Source organism: Phalangium opilio, unplaced genomic scaffold (genome assembly GCF_054372755.1).
Source record: "Phalangium opilio isolate 3A_F unplaced genomic scaffold, DU_Popi_V2 ptg000019l_1, whole genome shotgun sequence".
NCBI lineage: Eukaryota > Metazoa > Arthropoda > Arachnida > Opiliones > Phalangiidae > Phalangium > Phalangium opilio.
The window spans coordinates 8,112,529-8,133,507 of NW_028324152.1; the positions used below are offsets into that span (position 1 = coordinate 8,112,529).

The 20,979-nt window shown below is 44.5% G+C and overlaps 7 pseudogenes; all 7 read right to left on the reverse strand.

Moving 5' to 3' along the window:
• Positions 1-1,293: 1,293 nt before the first annotated feature.
• On the reverse strand, positions 1,294-1,412 carry LOC149701579 (5S ribosomal RNA; annotated as a pseudogene).
• A 122-nt stretch (positions 1,413-1,534) lies between these two features.
• On the reverse strand, positions 1,535-1,653 carry LOC149701580 (5S ribosomal RNA; annotated as a pseudogene).
• A 137-nt stretch (positions 1,654-1,790) lies between these two features.
• On the reverse strand, positions 1,791-1,909 carry LOC149701581 (5S ribosomal RNA; annotated as a pseudogene).
• A 361-nt stretch (positions 1,910-2,270) lies between these two features.
• On the reverse strand, positions 2,271-2,389 carry LOC149701582 (5S ribosomal RNA; annotated as a pseudogene).
• A 580-nt stretch (positions 2,390-2,969) lies between these two features.
• LOC149701583 (5S ribosomal RNA) lies at positions 2,970-3,088 on the reverse strand (annotated as a pseudogene).
• A 123-nt stretch (positions 3,089-3,211) lies between these two features.
• Positions 3,212-3,330, reverse strand: LOC149701584 (5S ribosomal RNA; annotated as a pseudogene).
• A 137-nt stretch (positions 3,331-3,467) lies between these two features.
• LOC149701585 (5S ribosomal RNA) lies at positions 3,468-3,586 on the reverse strand (annotated as a pseudogene).
• Between the last annotated feature and the right edge of the window lie 17,393 nt (positions 3,587-20,979).

Genomic DNA, 20,979 nt, shown 5'->3' on the forward strand with positions numbered 1-20,979 from the left:
TGTTTTTATTGTTTATAACACGATTTAAAGTTAGATTTTCGGAAAACATTTTATCATGAAATTAATTATTTAAAAGGGAGTACGTGTTGAGGGTACAATATTGAATATTTGAAAAATTCTACTGACTGTTTAAAAAAGAGCAAACGATCTTTTCAAAAGGAAAATATAATTTTTTTAATAGCGGATACAAAATGAGTGTGATGCGTAAATTTGTACATTTAACCCCTAATGTCTAAATGCCTGATTTCTTTTGTGGCCACTATTCAGTCATTTAAGCTTCCGTACTTCCGAGTTTCTTGGTCAGAACTCATCATACATTTGAAACGTCACCACCCCTTACTTATTTGTAGGCGCTCATGTTTTCCGTTTTCGGATTAGGCGTATTAATTTTAGCATTGTCAAAGGCCTGGCTTTATAGATTACGCGTAATCTTTTTAGAACAGTAAAATGTACCAACAGTGTAGAGAAACCACATAGGAAAAATGTTATTGCTTTGCTTTAAGTAGATGACAAAATAAGTTATCCTTAATCATATTTTTGAATAATAGTCTTCAATACAGATTAGTAATGGATAAAACAACTGGTAGGGTCTCCAAACAATTAAACACACATTTGAAACAGTCGAATAAAGGAAGGTTTTGACTGAAGCTTATTATTTCTATTATTTAATCTTTTCGCTCATTTTCAAATAAAAAAAGAGTTAAAAATATTCGAAATTTTTCTCCATAAAAAAAACATGTTTTAAACTTTTTGTTTAAAACGTTTTAAACAAATTAAAGTTTTTTTTCATGGCTGTTTAAAACAAGTTTTAAACCAAAGTTTAAAACAATTTGTTAAAAACTTGCCAACCCTGCTGAAGGAGATTGATTTTGCCAACCTTTGTGAGTATTTAACTGTTTAATAATTATTTTGGTTAAGTGGGAGCCTAGCTTATGTGTGATTGGGTTGCGGCTTCCATGATTTGGGCACATTTGCTTTTTTTGTGCCGAGGTATGATTCTGCTTTGATATGGACAAATGTTACAAATCATACTGGTAGACTAAGAATGCGGTTGAGGTATAGCGAGAGAGTAGAGTTTCCACAGCAATTGAGAGATATTGAAAAGGCTTGAACAATAGACTATTTTAAAATTCAATTCCTGCACTTGCAAAGAATTAAAAAAAGCGATAGATGCATATATTTAGGTTGTTTAAGGGGTAGTGATAGTCATCTCCACTCGGAGAGGTAATATTTTGGCTTTCCCAACTTGTTTCATATCTATTGGAATTTAAAAGAGGAAAAAAAAAGTGAAAAAGCTAACGGCACGCAGTGTTCCTAAGTGGTCGCCCTCCCAAGTACTGACTGCGCTCGACGCTGCTTAACTTCGGTGATCGGACGAGAACGGGTGTATTCAGCGTGATATGGCCGTTGCCGAGAGTGCTAGTTAATAATTTGAATTTAATTAACTTTCATCTTTATAAAACAATAACAAAAAAGAAGATATGTTTGCTTTTTTCATATCTATTAAAATTTAAAAGAGGAAAAAAAGTGAAAAAGCCAACGGCACGCAGTGTTCCTAAGTGGTCTCCATCCCAAGTACTGACTGCCCTCGACGCTGCTTAACTACGGTGATCGGACGAGAACCGCTGTATTCAGCGTGATATGGTCGTTGCCGAGAGTGCTAGTTAATAATTCGAATATAAATTAAGTGAGACAAATTAACCTTCATCATTTTAAAACAATAACAAAATGAAAACATGTTTGCTTTTTTCATATCTATTAAAATTTAAAAGAGGAAAAAAAAGTGAAAAAGCCAACGGCACGCAGTGTTCCTAAGTGGTCTCCCTCCCAAGTAGTGACTGCGCTCGACGCTGCTTAACTTCAGTTATCGGACGAGAACCGGTGTATTCAGCGTGATATGGCCGTTGCCGAGAGTGCTAGTTAATAATTTTAATTTAATTAACTTTCATCTTTATAAAACAATAACAAAAAGAAGATATGTGTGCTTTTTCAAATCGGGTGGAATTTAAAAGAGGAAACAAAAGTGAAAAACCAACGGCACGCAGTATTCCCAAGTACTGACTGCGCTCGACGCTGCTAACGTCGGCGATCGGACGAGAACCGGTGTTCTCTGCGTGATATGGCCGTTGCCGAGAGTGCTAGATAATAATTCGAATTTAAATTAAGTGAGACAAATTAACCTTCATCTTTTTAAAACAATAAAAAAAAAGAAAATATGTTTGCTTTTTTCATATCTATTGGAATTTAAAAGAGGAAAAAAAAAGTGAAAAAGCTAACGGTACGCAGTGTTCCTAAGTGGTCGCCCTCCCAAGTACTGACTGCGCTCGACGCTGCTTAACTTCGGTGATCGGACGAGAACCGGTGTATTCAGCGTGATATGGCCGTTGCCGAGAGTGCTAGTTAATAATTTGAACTTAATTAACCTTCATCTTTATAAAAAATAACAATAAGAAGATATGTTTGTTTTTTCATATCTGGTGGAATTTAAGAGGAAACAAAAGTGAAAAAGCCATCGGCATGCAGTGTTCCCAAGTACTGACTGCGCTCGACGCTGCTTAACTTCGGTTATCGGACGAGAACCGGTGTATTCAGCGTGATACGGCCGTTGCCGAGAGTGCTAGTTAATAATTTGAATTTAATTAACTTTCATCTTTATAAAACAATAACAAAAAGAAGATATGTTTGCTTCTTTCATATCGGGTGGAATTTAAAAGAGGAAACAAAAGTGAAAAACCAACGGAACGCAGTATTCCCAAGTACTGTATGCGCTCGACGCTGCTTAACTTCGGTGGTCGGAGGAAAACCGGTGTTTTCAGCGTGATATGGCCGTTGCCGAGAGTGCTTGTTAATAATTCGAATTTAAATTAAGTGAGACAAATTAACCTTCATCATTTTAAAACAATAACAAAAAAAACATGTTTGCTTTTTTCATATCTATTAAAATTTATAAGAGGAAAAAAAAGTGAAAAAATCAACGGCACGCAGTGTTCCTAAGTGGTCTCCCTCCCAAGTACTGACTGCGCTCGACGCTGCTTAACTTCGGTTATCGGACGAGAACCGGTGTATTCAGCGTGATATGGCCGTTGCCGAGAGTGCTAGTTAATAATTTGAATTTAATTAACTTTCATCTTTATAAAACAATAACAAAAAAGAAGATATGTTTGCTTTTTTCTTATCTATTAAAATTTAAAAGAGGAAAAAAAAGTGAAAAAGCCAACGGCTCGCAGTGTTCCTAAGTGGTCTCCATCGCAAGTACTGACTGCGCTCGACGCTGCTTAACTTCGGTGATCGGACGAGAACCGCTTTTTTCAGCGTGATATGGTCGTTGCCGAGAGTGCTAGTTAATAATTCGAATTTAAATTAAGTGAGACAAATTAACCATCATCTTTTTAAAACAATAACAAAAAGAAAATAAGTTTGCTCTTTTCAAATCTATTGGAATTTAAAAGAGGAAAAAAATGTGAAAAAGCCAACGGCACGCAGTGTACCTAAGTGGTCTCCCTCCCAAGTAGTGACTACGCTCGACGCTGCTTAACTTCGGTTTTCGGACGAACACCGGTGTATTCAGCGTGATATGGCCGTTGCCGAGAGTGCAAGTTAATAATTTGAATTTAATTAACTTTCATCTTTATAAAACAATAACAAAAAGAAGATATGTGTGCTTTTTTCAAATCGGGTGGAATTTAATAGAGGAAACAAAAGTGAAAAACCAACGGCACGCAGTATTCCCAAGTACTGACTGCGCTCGACGCTGCTAACGTCGGCGATCGGACGAGAACCGTTGCCGAGAGTGCTAGTTAAAAATTCGAATTTAAATTAAGTGAGACAAATTAACCTTCATCTTTCTAACCTTGACATTTTACGTCACATCTGAGACCTCACAACACCGCTCCCGGATGGGGTCGAACCACCAACCTATTGGTTAACAGCCGAACGCGCTAACCATTGCGCCACGGAAGCCCAAAAATTAAATGGTCGTCATTTATTGTTCAAAAACTTTGGCTTTCTACGTTACATTTCAGATCCCACAACACCGTTCCGGGTGGGCTCGAACCACCAACCTATTGGTTAACAGCCGAACGCTCTAACCATTGCGCCAAGGAAGCCCAAAATTTAAATGCTCGTCAGGTATTGTGTAAAAACCTTGACTTTTTACGTCACATCTGAGACCTCACAACACCGCTCCCGGATGGGCTCGAACCACCAACCTATTGCTTAACAGCCGAACGCGCTAACCATTGCGCCACGGAAGCCCAAAAGCTAAATGCTCGTCAGGTATTGTGCAAAAAACTTGACTTTTTACGTCACATCTGAGAACTCACAACACCGCTCCCGGATGGGCTCGAACCACCAACCTATTTGTTAACAGCCGAACGCGCTAACCATTGCGCCACGGAAGCCCAAAAGTTAAATACTCGTCAGGTATTGTGTAAAAACCTTGACATCTTACGTCACATCTGAGACCTCACAACACCGCTCCCGGATGGGCTCGAACCACTAACCTTTCGATTAACAGCTGAACGCGCTAACCTTTGCGCCACGGAATCCCAAAAATTAAATGCTCGTCAGGTATTGTGTAAAAACCTTGACTTTTTACGTCACATCTGAGACCTCACAACACCGCTCCCGGATGGGCTCGAACCACCAACCTATTGATTAACAGCCGAACGCGCTAACCATTGCGCCACGGAAGCCCAAAAGTTAAATAATCGTCAGGTATTGTGTAAAAACCTTGACTTCTTACGTCACATCTGAGACCTCACAACACCGCTCCCGGATGGGCTCGAACCACCAACCTATTGGTTAACAGCCGAACGCGCTAACCATTGCGCCACGGAAGCCCAAAAGTTAAATGCTCGTCAGGTATTGTGTAAAAATCTTGACTTTTTACGTCACATCTGAGACCTCACAACACCGCTCCCGGATGGGGTCGAACCACCAACCTATTGGTTAACAGCCGAACGCGCTAACCATTGAGCCACGGAAGCTCAGAAATTAAATTGTTGTCAGGTATTGTGGAAAAACTTTGGCTTTCTACGTTACATTTGAGACCCCACAACACCTCTCCCGGGTGGGCTCGAACCACCAACCTTTCGATTAACAGCTGAACGCGCTAACCATTGTGCCACGGAAGCCCAAAAGCTAAATGCTCGTTAGGTATTGTGTAAAAACCTTGACTTTTTACGTCACATCTGAGACCTCACAACACCGCTCCCGGATGGGCTCGAACCACCAACCTATTGGTTAACAGCCGAACGCGCTAACCATTGCGACACGGATGCCCAAAAGTTAAATGCTCGTCAGGTATTATGTAAAAACCTTGACGTTTTACGTCACATCTGAGACCTCACAACACCGCTCCCGGATGGGGTCGAACCACCAACCTATTGGTTAACAGCCGAACGCGCTAACCATTGAGCCACGGAAGCTCAGAAATTAAATTGTTGTCAGGTATTGTGGAAAAACTTTGGCTTTCTACGTTACATTTGAGACCCCACAACACCTCTCCCGGGTGGGCTCGAACCACCAACCTTTCGATTAACAGCTGAACGCGCTAACCATTGTGCCACGGAAGACCAAAAGTTAAATGCTCGTTAGGTATTGTGTAAAAACCTTGACTTTTTACGTCACATCTGAGACCTCACAACACCGCTCCCGGATGGCTCGAACCACCAACCTATTGGTTAACAGCCGAACTCGCTAACCATTGCGACACGGAAGCCCAAAAGTTAAATGCTCGTCAGGTATTATGTAAAAACCTTGACTTTTTACGTCACATCTGAGACCTCACAACACCGCTCCCGGATGGGGTCGAACCACCAACCTATTGGTTAACAGCCGAACGCGCTAACCATTGAGCCACGGAAGCTCAGAAATTAAATTGTTGTCAGGTATTGTGGAAAAACTTTGGCTTTCTACGTTACATTTGAGACCCCAAAACACCTCTCCCGGGTGGGCTCGAACCACCAACCTTTCGATTAACAGCTGCACGCGCTAACCATTGTGCCACGGAAGCCCAAAAATTAAATGCTCGTCAGGTATTGTGTAAAAACCTTGACTTTTTACGTCACATCTGAGACCTCACAACACCGCTCCCGGATGGGCTCGAACCACCAACCTATTGGTTAACAGCCGAACGCGCTAACCATTGCGACACGGAAGCCCAAAAGTTAAATGCTCGTCAGGTATTATGTAAAAACCTTGACTTTTTACGTCACATCTGAGACCTCACAACACCGCTCCCGGATGGGGTCGAACCACCAACCTATTGGTTAACAGCCGAACGCGCTAACCATTGAGCCACGGAAGCTCAGAAATTAAATTGTTGTCAGGTATTGTGGAAAAACTTTGGCTTTCTACGTTACATTTGAGACCCCACAACACCTCTCCCGGGTGGGCTCGAACCACCAACCTTTCGATTAACAGCTGCACGCGCTAACCTTTGTGCCACGGAAGCCCAAAAATTAAATGCTCGTCAGGTATTGTGTAAAAACCTTGACTTTTTACGTCACATCTGAGACCAGACAACACCGCTCCCGGATGGGCTCGAACCACCAACCTATTGGTTAACAGCCGAACGCGCTAACCATTGCGCCACGGAAGCCCAAAAATTAAATGGTCGTCAGGTATTGAGGAAAAACTTTGGCTTTCTACGTTACATTTGAGATCACACAACACCGCTCCCGGGTGGGCTCGAACCACCAACCTATTGGTTAACAGCTGAACGCGCTAACCATTGAGCCACGGAAGCTCAGAAATTAAACGGTTGTCAGGTATTGTGGAAAAACTTTGGCTTTCTACGTTACATTTGAGACCCCACAACACCTCTCCCGGGTGGGCTCGAACCACCAACCTTTCGATTAACAGCTGAACGCGCTAACCATTGCGCCACGGAAGCCCAAAAATTAGATGCTCGTCAGATATTGTGTAAAAACCTTGACTTTTTACGTCACATCTGAGACCTCACAACACCGCTCCCGGATGGGCTCGAACCACCAACCTATTGGTTAACAGCCGAACGCGCAAACCATTGCGCCACGGAAGCCCAAAAGTTAAATGCTCGTCAGGTATTGTGTAAAAACCTTGACTTTTTACGTCACATCTGAGACCTCAAAACACCGCTCCCGGATGGGCTCGAACCACCAACCTATTGGTTAACAGCCGAACGCGCTAACCATTGCGCCACGGAAGCCCAAAAGTTAAAAGCTTGTTAGGTATTGTGTAACAAGTTGGGAAAGCCAAAATATTACCTCTCCGAGTGGAGATGACTATCACTACCCCTTAAACAACCTAAATATATGCATCTATCGCTTTTTTTAATTCTTTGCAAGTGCAGGAATTGAATTTTAAAATAGTCTATTGTTCAAGCCTTTTCAATATCTCTCAATTGCTGTGGAAACTCTACTCTCTCGCTATACCTCAACCGCATTCTTAGTCTACCAGTATGATTTGTAACATTTGTCCATATCAAAGCTGAATCATACCTCGCCACACAAAAAGCAAATGTGCCCAAATCATGGAAGCCACAACCCAATCACACATAAGCTAGGCTCCCACTTAACCAAAATAATTATTAAACAGTTAAATACTCACAAAGGTTGGCAAAATCAATCTCCTTCAGTAATACGTAAGGCTTAATTATATTATTTGCCGAACAAAATTAATCGAGCAAATCTAACACTTAACTTCTTCCTTCGAAATTCTATCAAAGAATGATTCAACTGTTTAAAAAAAGGTTTTTTTCGCAAATAGGGCGCTATCATATCAACCGCAATTCCGTCATATTTAAAAAATATACATGGCCAACACTTTTTTAGACACAATAGTGGAAGTTTTAGTCTCATTTAAAACATGTAAAACAATTATTTCATCTACAAATAGCTTACACATGTCTTTTTTACCAATATCTAGCCGTTTGGATTTTTCTAAAGCAATCTTACCACCAAAATATTTTTTGATATAGAATAAATGTTCTATGTTCTTCATTTTTGAAAATATATTTTTTAGCGTTTGTAATGATTACTCTCTACACCTACACTAATCTAACAAGGAGTATAAATCCACTAGTGGAAGCGGTGTTTTTATTGAAAATATATTTTTTAAGCATTAAATCTAACTGGGAGTAATATGAAAGGAGTAGAAGCTTATCTGTCTTAGGAAATATGAAATTTTATCTTAACAGTTCGTTAAATCATAAGTTTATAACGAAAAAACGCGGAAGGGCAAAACGAGCAGACAACAACGATTTTTGGGGGTAGAAGTTTAAGAGCGCCATCTGTCGTCCGTGCCAACGTTGAACTTCCACTCGAAGGCAATGGGAAAGTGGATAAAATAATGCCATCAGCTATTTAACTGCGTCGATATATTTAACGACTTGACCCATGACATGCCCTTAACACTGGCTTCTATGAATCCTATTTATTCTTGGATGCTAGGAAACTTGGTAGACGTAACAGTCTGTACCAAGTACCCAAGCATCCTTCAATAAACGCCTGGCAACATTGTGGTACGCATGGTACAACTACAAAATAGGATGTGTATTTATCTTTCGACTCACTCCAAGCCTTTAAGCCCTCAATACAGAGGATTTGAAACACTATCGTAATTCCTAGTGTCTCGAATCTCTACGTTCCTGTCCATTATGAACAGTGCTGAGAGAATGATACATCAGAAAGAGCCATTCAAATCGAATTGCCGAAAATATTATCCATATTTTCATTTCATATAACTGAGAAAACAAATTATTATGGTTCTGAGAGGAGCTTCCCATTTTGGTTGTTGTTCTCAAAAATATATCGCAATGCACGGGCCTCGATAGATATTGGAGGCAATGAAGGAAATATATCACAATGCATGGGCCTTGATAGATACAGGAGGCAATGTAGGAAATATAACGCAATGCACGGGCCTTGATAGATATAGGAGGCAATGATTTAACGACTTCGGTACTTGGGTTTATCTTTAATATTTAAATAAATATAATTATTTTTAATTATTTTAATCGCCAGTAAATAACTTTAAAAATAGTTAAATCGTTTAAAATAAAGTTGTTCCTATTATCTTTCGAAACTTTGCTAATATTGACGTTTAAAGTGAAGGGTACCCCTCTTGCCCGCTTTTTTCAAATTTTGGGGTATATATACGTTTCGTTTCCATTATAATAATAGATAAAAACGCATTCGCTTGAACCGATGGTGGAAGCCCTGCCATTGGGAGGCTAGACGTTTCTCGTAACCCTAGCCGCTCGCCGCGTAAATCTTAAAACCAAATAAAAACGCATTCGCGTGAACCGATGGTGGAAGCCCTGCCATTGGGAGGCTAGACGTTTCTCGTAACCCTAGCCGATCGCCGCGTATATCTTGAAACCAAACGATGACGGAGGAAAAGAAGCCAGAATGTACTGACTGGCGTCCATGTGGAATGGACAAAAGACCTGAAGATGGTGGTGCATTGAAGCTGGTGTCAATGTGGAATTGACGAAGAACAGAAGATGGTGGTGCATAGAAGCTGGTGTCAATGTGGAATTGACGAAGAACAGAAGATGGTGGTGCATAGAAGCTGGTGTCAATGTGGAATTGACGAAGAACAGAAGATGGTGGTGCATAGAAGCTGGTGTCAAGGTAAACTTGACGAAGAACAGAAGATGGTGGTGCATAGAAGCAAGCAAGTACAGACTAGTGTCCATGTGGGACGGACAAAGACTAGCAGATTGTGGTCCTTAGAAGCCAATAAGTAAAGACTGGTGTTGGTAGATGAATGGCCAAATTTCCGTGAACCGCGAACGCGTTCCGGAAATCGGGTATTTGTTTGCTCCGATTTGTAAACTGCGAACGCGGTCACGTGGGGTCTGACAGACAGACACACACACAGACAGACAGACACACACACACACAGACAGACACGGCCGGTGTAATACCTCTCCGTGACATACGTCACTCGGAGAGGTAAAAACCTTGACTTTTTACGTCACATCTGAGACCTCACAACACCGCTCCCGGATGGGCTCGAACCACCAACCTATTGGTTAACAGCCGAACGCGCTAACCATTGCGCCACGGAAGCCCAAAAGTTAAATGCTCGTCAGGTATTATGTAAAAACCTTGACTTTTTACGTCACATCTGAGACCTCACAACACCGCTCCCGGATGGGGTCGAACCACCAACCTATTGGTTAACAGCCGAACGCGCTAACCATTGCGCCACGGAAGCCCAAAAATTAAATGGTCGTCACGTATTGTGGATCAGTTTTGACTTTTTACGCTACATCTGAGACCCCACAACACCTCTTCCGGGTGGGCCTGAACCACCAGCCTTTCGATTAACAGTTGAACGCGCTAATAATTGCGCCACGGAAGCCCAAAAGTTAAATGTTCGTCAGGTATTGTGGAAAAACTCTGACATTTTACGTTACATCTGAGACCTCACGACACCGCTCCCGGATGGGCTCTAACCACCAACCTATTGGTTAACAGCCGAACGCGCTAACCATTGAGCCACGAAAGCTCAGAAATTAAATGGTCGTCACGTATTGTGGAAAAACTTTGCCTTTCTACGTTACATTTGAGATCCCACAACACCGCTCCCGGGTGGGCTCGAACCACCAACCTATTGGTTAACAGCCGAACGCGTTAACCATTGCGCCACGGAAGCCCAAAAATTAAATGGTCGTCAGGTATTGTGGAAAAACTTTGGCTTTCTACGTTACGTTTGAGATCCCACAACGCCGCTCCCGGGTGGGCTCGAACCACTAAATTATTTGTTAACTGCTGAACGCGCTAACCATTGCGCCACGGAAGCTCAGAAATTAAATGGTTGTCACGTATTGTGGAAAAGTTTTGACTTTTTACGCTACATCTGAGACCCCACAACACCTCTCCCGGATGGGCTCTAACCACCAACCTATTGGTTAACAGCCGAACGCGTTAACCATTGCGCCAAGGAAGCCCAAAAATTTAATGGTCGTCAGGTATTTTGGCAAAACTTTGGCTTTCTACGTTACATTTGAGATCCCACACCACCGCTCCCGGTTGGGCTCGAACCACCAACCTATTGGTTAACAGCCCAACGCGCTAACCATTGAGCCACGGAAGCTCAGAAATTAAATGGTTGTCACGTATTGTGGATAAGTTTTGACTTTTTACGCTACATCTGAGACCCCACAACACCTATTCCGAGTGGGCCTGAACCACCAGCCTTTCGATTAACAGTTGAACGCGCTAATAATTGCGCCACGGAAGCCCAAAAATTAAATGTTCGTCAGGTATTGTGGAAAAACTCTGACATTTTACGTTACATCTGAGACCTCACAACACCGCTCCCGGATGGGCTCTAACCACCAACCTATTGGTTAACAGCCGAACGCGCTAACCATTCAGCCACGGAAGCTCAGAAATTAAATGGTTGTCACGTATTGTGGATAAGTTTTGACTTTTTACGCTACATCTGAGACCCCACAACACCTATTCCGAGTGGGCCTGAACCACCAGCCTTTCGATTAACAGTTGAACGCGCTAATAATTGCGCCACGGAAGCCCAAAAATTAAATGTTCGTCAGGTATTGTGGAAAAACTCTGACATTTTACGTTACATCTGAGACCTCACAACACCGCTCCCGGATGGGCTCTAACCACCAACCTATTGGTTAACAGCCGAACGCGCTAACCATTGAGCCACGAAAGCTCAGAAATTAAATGGTCGTCACGTATTGTGGAAAAACTTTGGCTTTCTACGTTACATTTGAGATCCCACAACACCGCTCCCGGGTGGGCTCGAACCACCAACCTATTGGTTAACAGCCGAACGCGTTAACCATTGCGCCACGGAAGCCCAAAAATTAAATGGTCGTCAGGTATTGTGGAAAAACTTTGGCTTTCTACGTTACGTTTGAGATCCCACAACGCCGCTCCCGGGTGGGCTCGAACCACTAAATTATTTGTTAACTGCTGAACGCGCTAACCATTGCGCCACGGAAGCTCAGAAATTAAATGGTTGTCACGTATTGTGGAAAAGTTTTGACTTTTTACGCTACATCTGAGACCCCACAACACCTCTCCCGGATGGGCTCTAACCACCAACCTATTGGTTAACAGCCGAACGCGTTAACCATTGCGCCAAGGAAGCCCAAAAATTTAATGGTCGTCAGGTATTTTGGCAAATTTTTGGCTTTCTACGTTACATTTGAGATCCCACACCACCGCTCCCGGGTGGGCTCGAACCACCAACCTATTGGTTAACAGCCGAACGCGCTAACCATTGAGCCACGGAAGCTCAGAAATTAAATGGTTGTCACGTATTGTGGATAAGTTTTGACTTTTTACGCTACATCTGAGACCCCACAACACCTATTCCGAGTGGGCCTGAACCACCAGCCTTTCGATTAACAGTTGAACGCGCTAATAATTGCGCCACGGAAGCCCAAAAATTAAATGTTCGTCAGGTATTGTGGAAAAACTCTGACATTTTACGTTACATCTGAGACCTCACAACACCGCTCCCGGATGGGCTCTAACCACCAACCTATTGGTTAACAGCCGAACGCGCTAACCATTGAGCCACGAAAGCTCAGAAATTAAATGGTCGTCACGTATTGTGGAAAAACTTTGGCTTTCTACGTTACATTTGAGATCCCACAACACCGCTCCCGGGTGGGCTCGAACCACCAACCTATTGGTTAACAGCCGAACGCGTTAACCATTGCGCCACGGAAGCCCAAAAATTAAATGGTCGTCAGGTATTGTGGAAAAACTTTGGCTTTCTACGTTACGTTTGAGATCCCACAACGCCGCTCCCGGGTGGGCTCGAACCACTAAATTATTTGTTAACTGCTGAACGCGCTAAGCATTGCGCCACGGAAGCTCAGAAATTAAATGGTTGTCACGTATTGTGGAAAAGTTTTGACTTTTTACGCTACATCTGAGACCCCACAACACCTCTCCCGGGTGGGCTCGAACCACCAACCTTTCGATTAACAGCTGAACGCGCTAACCATTGCGCCACGGAAGCCCATAATTTCAATGTTCGTCAGGTATTGTGGAAAAACTCTGACATTTTATGTTACATCTGAGACGTCACAACACCGCTCCCGGGAGGGCTCAAACCACCAGTCTTTTGAATAGCAGCTGAACGCGCTAACCATTGCGCCACGGAAGCCCAAAAATTAAATGGTCGTCCGGTATTGTGGAAAAACTTTGACTTTTTACGTAACATCTGAGACCTCATAGCACCGCTCCCGGGTGTGCTCGAACCACCAACCTTTCTGTTAACAGCCGAACGCGCTAACGATTGCGCCACGGAAGCCCAGAATTTAAATGGTCGTCCGGTATTGTGGAAAAACCTTGACTTTTTACGTCACATCTGAGACGTCACAACACCGCTCCCGGATGGGCTCGAACCACCAACCTATTGGTTAACAGCCGAACGCGCTAACCATTGAGCCACGGAAGCTCAGAAATTAAACTGTTGTCAGGTATTGTGGAAAAACTTTGGCTTTCTACGTTACATTTGAGACCCCACAACACCTCTCCCGGGTGGGCTCGAACCACCAACCTTTCGATTAACAGCTGAACGCGCTAACCATTGTGCCACGGAAGCCCAAAAGTTAAATGCTCGTTAGGTATTGTGTAAAAACCTTGACTTTTTACGTCACATCTGAGACCTCACTACACCGCTCCCGGATGGGCTCGAACCACCAACCTATTGGTTAACAGCCGAACGCGCTAACCATTGCGCCACGGAAGCCCAAAAGTTAAATGCTCGTCAGGTATTATGTAAAAACCTTGACTTTTTACGTCACATCTGAGACCTCACAACACCGCTCCCGGATGGGGTCGAACCACCAACCTATTGGTTAACAGCCGAACGCGCTAACCATTGCGCCACGGAAGCCCAAAAATTAAATGGTCGTCACGTATTGTGGATCAGTTTTGACTTTTTACGCTACATCTGAGACCCCACAACACCTCTTCCGGGTGGGCCTGAACCACCAGCCTTTCGATTAACAGTTGAACGCGCTAATAATTGCGCCACGGAAGCCCAAAAGTTAAATGTTCGTCAGGTATTGTGGAAAAACTCTGACATTTTACGTTACATCTGAGACCTCACGACACCGCTCCCGGATGGGCTCTAACCACCAACCTATTGGTTAACAGCCGAACGCGCTAACCATTGAGCCACGAAAGCTCAGAAATTAAATGGTCGTCACGTATTGTGGAAAAACTTTGCCTTTCTACGTTACATTTGAGATCCCACAACACCGCTCCCGGGTGGGCTCGAACCACCAACCTATTGGTTAACAGCCGAACGCGTTAACCATTGCGCCACGGAAGCCCAAAAATTAAATGGTCGTCAGGTATTGTGGAAAAACTTTGGCTTTCTACGTTACGTTTGAGATCCCACAACGCCGCTCCCGGGTGGGCTCGAACCACTAAATTATTTGTTAACTGCTGAACGCGCTAACCATTGCGCCACGGAAGCTCAGAAATTAAATGGTTGTCACGTATTGTGGAAAAGTTTTGACTTTTTACGCTACATCTGAGACCCCACAACACCTCTCCCGGATGGGCTCTAACCACCAACCTATTGGTTAACAGCCGAACGCGTTAACCATTGCGCCAAGGAAGCCCAAAAATTTAATGGTCGTCAGGTATTTTGGCAAAACTTTGGCTTTCTACGTTACATTTGAGATCCCACACCACCGCTCCCGGTTGGGCTCGAACCACCAACCTATTGGTTAACAGCCCAACGCGCTAACCATTGAGCCACGGAAGCTCAGAAATTAAATGGTTGTCACGTATTGTGGATAAGTTTTGACTTTTTACGCTACATCTGAGACCCCACAACACCTATTCCGAGTGGGCCTGAACCACCAGCCTTTCGATTAACAGTTGAACGCGCTAATAATTGCGCCACGGAAGCCCAAAAATTAAATGTTCGTCAGGTATTGTGGAAAAACTCTGACATTTTACGTTACATCTGAGACCTCACAACACCGCTCCCGGATGGGCTCTAACCACCAACCTATTGGTTAACAGCCGAACGCGCTAACCATTCAGCCACGGAAGCTCAGAAATTAAATGGTTGTCACGTATTGTGGATAAGTTTTGACTTTTTACGCTACATCTGAGACCCCACAACACCTATTCCGAGTGGGCCTGAACCACCAGCCTTTCGATTAACAGTTGAACGCGCTAATAATTGCGCCACGGAAGCCCAAAAATTAAATGTTCGTCAGGTATTGTGGAAAAACTCTGACATTTTACGTTACATCTGAGACCTCACAACACCGCTCCCGGATGGGCTCTAACCACCAACCTATTGGTTAACAGCCGAACGCGCTAACCATTGAGCCACGAAAGCTCAGAAATTAAATGGTCGTCACGTATTGTGGAAAAACTTTGGCTTTCTACGTTACATTTGAGATCCCACAACACCGCTCCCGGGTGGGCTCGAACCACCAACCTATTGGTTAACAGCCGAACGCGTTAACCATTGCGCCACGGAAGCCCAAAAATTAAATGGTCGTCAGGTATTGTGGAAAAACTTTGGCTTTCTACGTTACGTTTGAGATCCCACAACGCCGCTCCCGGGTGGGCTCGAACCACTAAATTATTTGTTAACTGCTGAACGCGCTAACCATTGCGCCACGGAAGCTCAGAAATTAAATGTTTGTCACGTATTGTGGAAAAGTTTTGACTTTTTACGCTACATCTGAGACCCCACAACACCTCTCCCGGATGGGCTCTAACCACCAACCTATTGGTTAACAGCCGAACGCGTTAACCATTGCGCCAAGGAAGCCCAAAAATTTAATGGTCGTCAGGTATTTTGGCAAAACTTTGGCTTTCTACGTTACATTTGAGATCCCACACCACCGCTCCCGGGTGGGCTCGAACCACCAACCTATTGGTTAACAGCCGAACGCGCTAACCATTGAGCCACGGAAGCTCAGAAATTAAATGGTTGTCACGTATTGTGGATAAGTTTTGACTTTTTACGCTACATCTGAGACCCCACAACACCTATTCCGAGTGGGCCTGAACCACCAGCCTTTCGATTAACAGTTGAACGCGCTAATAATTGCGCCACGGAAGCCCAAAAATTAAATGTTCGTCAGGTATTGTGGAAAAACTCTGACATTTTACGTTACATCTGAGACCTCACAACACCGCTCCCGGATGGGCTCTAACCACCAACCTATTGGTTAACAGCCGAACGCGCTAACCATTCAGCCACGGAAGCTCAGAAATTAAATGGTTGTCACGTATTGTGGATAAGTTTTGACTTTTTACGCTACATCTGAGACCCCACAACACCTATTCCGAGTGGGCCTGAACCACCAGCCTTTCGATTAACAGTTGAACGCGCTAATAATTGCGCCACGGAAGCCCAAAAATTAAATGTTCGTCAGGTATTGTGGAAAAACTCTGACATTTTACGTTACATCTGAGACCTCACAACACCGCTCCCGGATGGGCTCTAACCACCAACCTATTGGTTAACAGCCGAACGCGCTAACCATTGAGCCACGAAAGCTCAGAAATTAAATGGTCGTCACGTATTGTGGAAAAACTTTGGCTTTCTACGTTACATTTGAGATCCCACAACACCGCTCCCGGGTGGGCTCGAACCACCAACCTATTGGTTAACAGCCGAACGCGTTAACCATTGCGCCACGGAAGCCCAAAAATTAAATGGTCGTCAGGTATTGTGGAAAAACTTTGGCTTTCTACGTTACGTTTGAGATCCCACAACGCCGCTCCCGGGTGGGCTCGAACCACTAAATTATTTGTTAACTGCTGAACGCGCTAAGCATTGCGCCACGGAAGCTCAGAAATTAAATGGTTGTCACGTATTGTGGAAAAGTTTTGACTTTTTACGCTACATCTGAGACCCCACAACACCTCTCCCGGGTGGGCTCGAACCACCAACCTTTCGATTAACAGCTGAACGCGCTAACCATTGCGCCACGGAAGCCCATAATTTCAATGTTCGTCAGGTATTGTGGAAAAACTCTGACATTTTATGTTACATCTGAGACGTCACAACACCGCTCCCGGGAGGGCTCAAACCACCAGTCTTTTGAATAGCAGCTGAACGCGCTAACCATTGCGCCACGGAAGCCCAAAAATTAAATGGTCGTCCGGTATTGTGGAAAAACTTTGACTTTTTACGTAACATCTGAGACCTCATAGCACCGCTCCCGGGTGTGCTCGAACCACCAACCTTTCTGTTAACAGCCGAACGCGCTAACGATTGCGCCACGGAAGCCCAGAATTTAAATGGTCGTCCGGTATTGTGGAAAAACCTTGACTTTTTACGTCACATCTGAGACGTCACAACACCGCTCCCGGATGGGCTCGAACCACCAACCTATTGGTTAACAGCCGAACGCGCTAACCATTGAGCCACGGAAGCTCAGAAATTAAACTGTTGTCAGGTATTGTGGAAAAACTTTGGCTTTCTACGTTACATTTGAGACCCCACAACACCTCTCCCGGGTGGGCTCGAACCACCAACCTTTCGATTAACAGCTGAACGCGCTAACCATTGTGCCACGGAAGCCCAAAAGTTAAATGCTCGTTAGGTATTGTGTAAAAACCTTGACTTTTTACGTCACATCTGAGACCTCACTACACCGCTCCCGGATGGGCTCGAACCACCAACCTATTGGTTAACAGCCGAACGCGCTAACCATTGCGACACGGAAGCCCAAAAGTTAAATGCTCGTCAGGTATTATGTAAAAACCTTGGCTTTTTACGTCACATCTGAGACCTCACAACACCGCTCCCGGATGGGGTCGAACCACCAACCTATTGGTTAACAGCCGAACGCGCTAACCATTGAGCCACGGAAGCTCAGAAATTAAATTGTTGTCAGGTATTGTGGAAATACTTTGGCTTTCTACGTTACATTTGAGACCCCACAACACCTCTCCCGGGTGGGCTCGAACCACCAACCTTTCGATTAACAGCTGAACGCGCTAACCATTGTGCCACGGAAGCCCAAAAATTAAATGCTCGTCAGGTATTGTGTAAAAACCTTGACTTTTTACGTCACATCTGAGACCTCACAACACCGCTCCCGGATGGGCTCGAACCACCAACCCATTGGTTAACAGCCGAACGCGCAAACCATTGCGCCACGGAAGCCCAAAAGTTAAATGCTCGTCAGGTATTATGTAAAAACCTTGGCTTTTTACGTCACATCTGAGACCTCACAACACCGCTCCCGGATGGGGTCGAACCACCAACCTATTGGTTAACAGCCGAACGCGCTAACCATTGAGCCACGGAAGCTCAGAAATTAAATTGTTGTCAGGTATTGTGGAAATACTTTGGCTTTCTACGTTACATTTGAGACCCCACAACACCTCTCCCGGGTGGGCTCGAACCACCAACCTTTCGATTAACAGCTGAACGCGCTAACCATTGTGCCACGGAAGCCCAAAAATTAAATGCTCGTCAGGTATTGTGTAAAAACCTTGACTTTTTACGTCACATCTGAGACCTCACAACACCGCTCCCGGATGGGCTCGAACCACCAACCTATTGGTTAACAGCCGAACGCGCAAACCATTGCGCCACGGAAGCCCAAAAGTTAAATGCTCGTCAGGTATTGTGTAAAAACCTTGACTTTTTACGTCACATCTGAGACCTCACAACACCGCTCCCGGATGGGCTCGAACCACCAACCTATTGGTTAACAGCCGAACGCGCTAACCATTGCGCCACGGAAGCCCAAAAGTTAAATTCTTGTTAGGTATTGTGGAAAAACCTTGACTTTTTACGTCACATCTGAGACCTCACAACACCGCTCCCGGATGGGCTCTAACCACCAACCTATTGGTTAACAGCCGAACGCGCTAACCATTGAGCCACGAAAGCTCAGAAATTAAATGGTCGTCACGTATTGTGGAAAAACTTTGGCTTTCTACGTTACATTTGAGATCCCACAACACCGCTCCCGGGTGGGCTCGAACCACCAACCTATTGGTTAACAGCCGAACGCGTTAACCATTGCGCCAAGGAAGCCCAAAAATTTAATGGTCGTCAGGTATTGTGGCAAAACTTTGGCTTTCTACGTTACATTTGAGATCCCACACCACCGCTCCCGGGTGGGCTCGAACCACCAACCTATTGGTTAACAGCCGAACGCGCTAACCATTGAGCCACGGAAGCTCAGAAATTAAATGGTTGTCACGTATTGTGGATAAGTTTTGACTTTTTACGCTACATCTGAGACCCCACAACACCTATTCCGGGTGGGCCTGAACCACCAGCCTTTCGATTAACAGTTAAACGCGCTAATAATTGCGCCACGGAAGCCCAAAAATTAAATGTTCGTCAGGTATTGTGGAAAAACTCTGACATTTTACGTTACATCTGAGACCTCACAACACCGCTCCCGGATGGGCTCTAACCACCAACCTATTGGTTAACAGCCGAACGCGCTAACCATTCAGCCACGGAAGCTCAGAAATTAAATGGTTGTCACGTATTGTGGAAAAGTTTTGACTTTTTACGCTACATCTGAGACGTCACAACACCGCTCCCGGATGGGCTCGAACCACCAACCTATTGGTTAACAGGCGAACGCGCTAACCATTGAGCCACGGAAGCTCAGAATTTAAATGGTTGTCACGTATTGCGGAAAAGTTTTGACTTTTTACGCTACATCTGAGACCCCACAACACCTCTCTCGGGTGGGCTCGAACCTTCAACCTTTCGATTAACAGCTGAACGCGCTAATCATTGCGCCACGGAAGCCCAAAAATTAAATGGTCGTCAGGTGCTGTGGAAAAAACCTTGACTTTTTACGTCACATCTGAGACGTCACAACACCGCTCCCGGATGGGCTCGAACCACACACCTATTCGTTAACAGCCGAACGCGCTAACCTTTGAGCCAAGGAAGCCCAAAAATTTAATGGTCGTCAGGTATTGTGGCAAAACTTTGGCTTTCTACGTTACATTTGAGATCCCACACCACCGGTCCCGGGTGGGCTCGAACCACCAACCTATTGGTTAACAGCCGAACGCGCTAACCATTGAGCCACGGAAGCTCAGAAATTAAATGGTTGTCACGTATTGTGGATAGGTTTTGACTTTTTACACTACATCTGAGACCCCACAACACCTCTTCCGGGTGGGCTTGAACCGCCAGCCTTTCGATTAACAGTTGAACGCGCTAATAACTGCGCCACGGAAGCCCAAAAACTAAATGATCGTCAGGTATTGTGGAAAAACTCTGACATTTTACGTTACATCTGAGACGTCACAACACCGCTCCCGGATGGGCTCGAACCACCAACCTTTCGGTTAACAGCTGAACGCGCTGACCATTGCGCCACGGAAGCCCAAAAATTAAATGGTCGTCAGGTATTGTGGAAAAATTTTGGCTTTCAACGTTACATTTGAGATCCCAAAATACCGCTCCCGGGTGGGCTCGAACCACCAACCTATTGGTTAACAGCCGAATTCGCTAACCATTGAGCCACGGAAGCTCAGAATTTAAGTGGTTGTCACATATTGTGGAAAAGTTTTGACATTTTACGTTACATCTGAGACGTCACAACACCGCTCCCGGATGGGCTCGAACCACCAACCTTTCGGTTAACAGCCGAACGCGCTAACCATTGCGCCACGGAAGACCAAAAATTAAATGGTCGTCAGGTGTTGTGGAAAAAACCTTGACTTTTTACGTCACATCTGAGACGTCACAACACCGCTCCCGGATGGGCTCGAACAACACACCTATTGGTTAACAGCCGAACGCGCTAACCTTTGAGCCACGGAAGCTCAGAAATTAAATGGTTGTCAGGTATTGTGGATAAGTTATGACTTTTTACGCTACATCTGAGACCACACAACACCTCTCCCGGTTGGGCTCGAACCAACAATCTTTCGATTAACAGCTGAACGCGCTAACCATTGCGCCACGGAAGCCCAAAAATGAAATGGTCGTCAGGTATTGTGGAAAAAC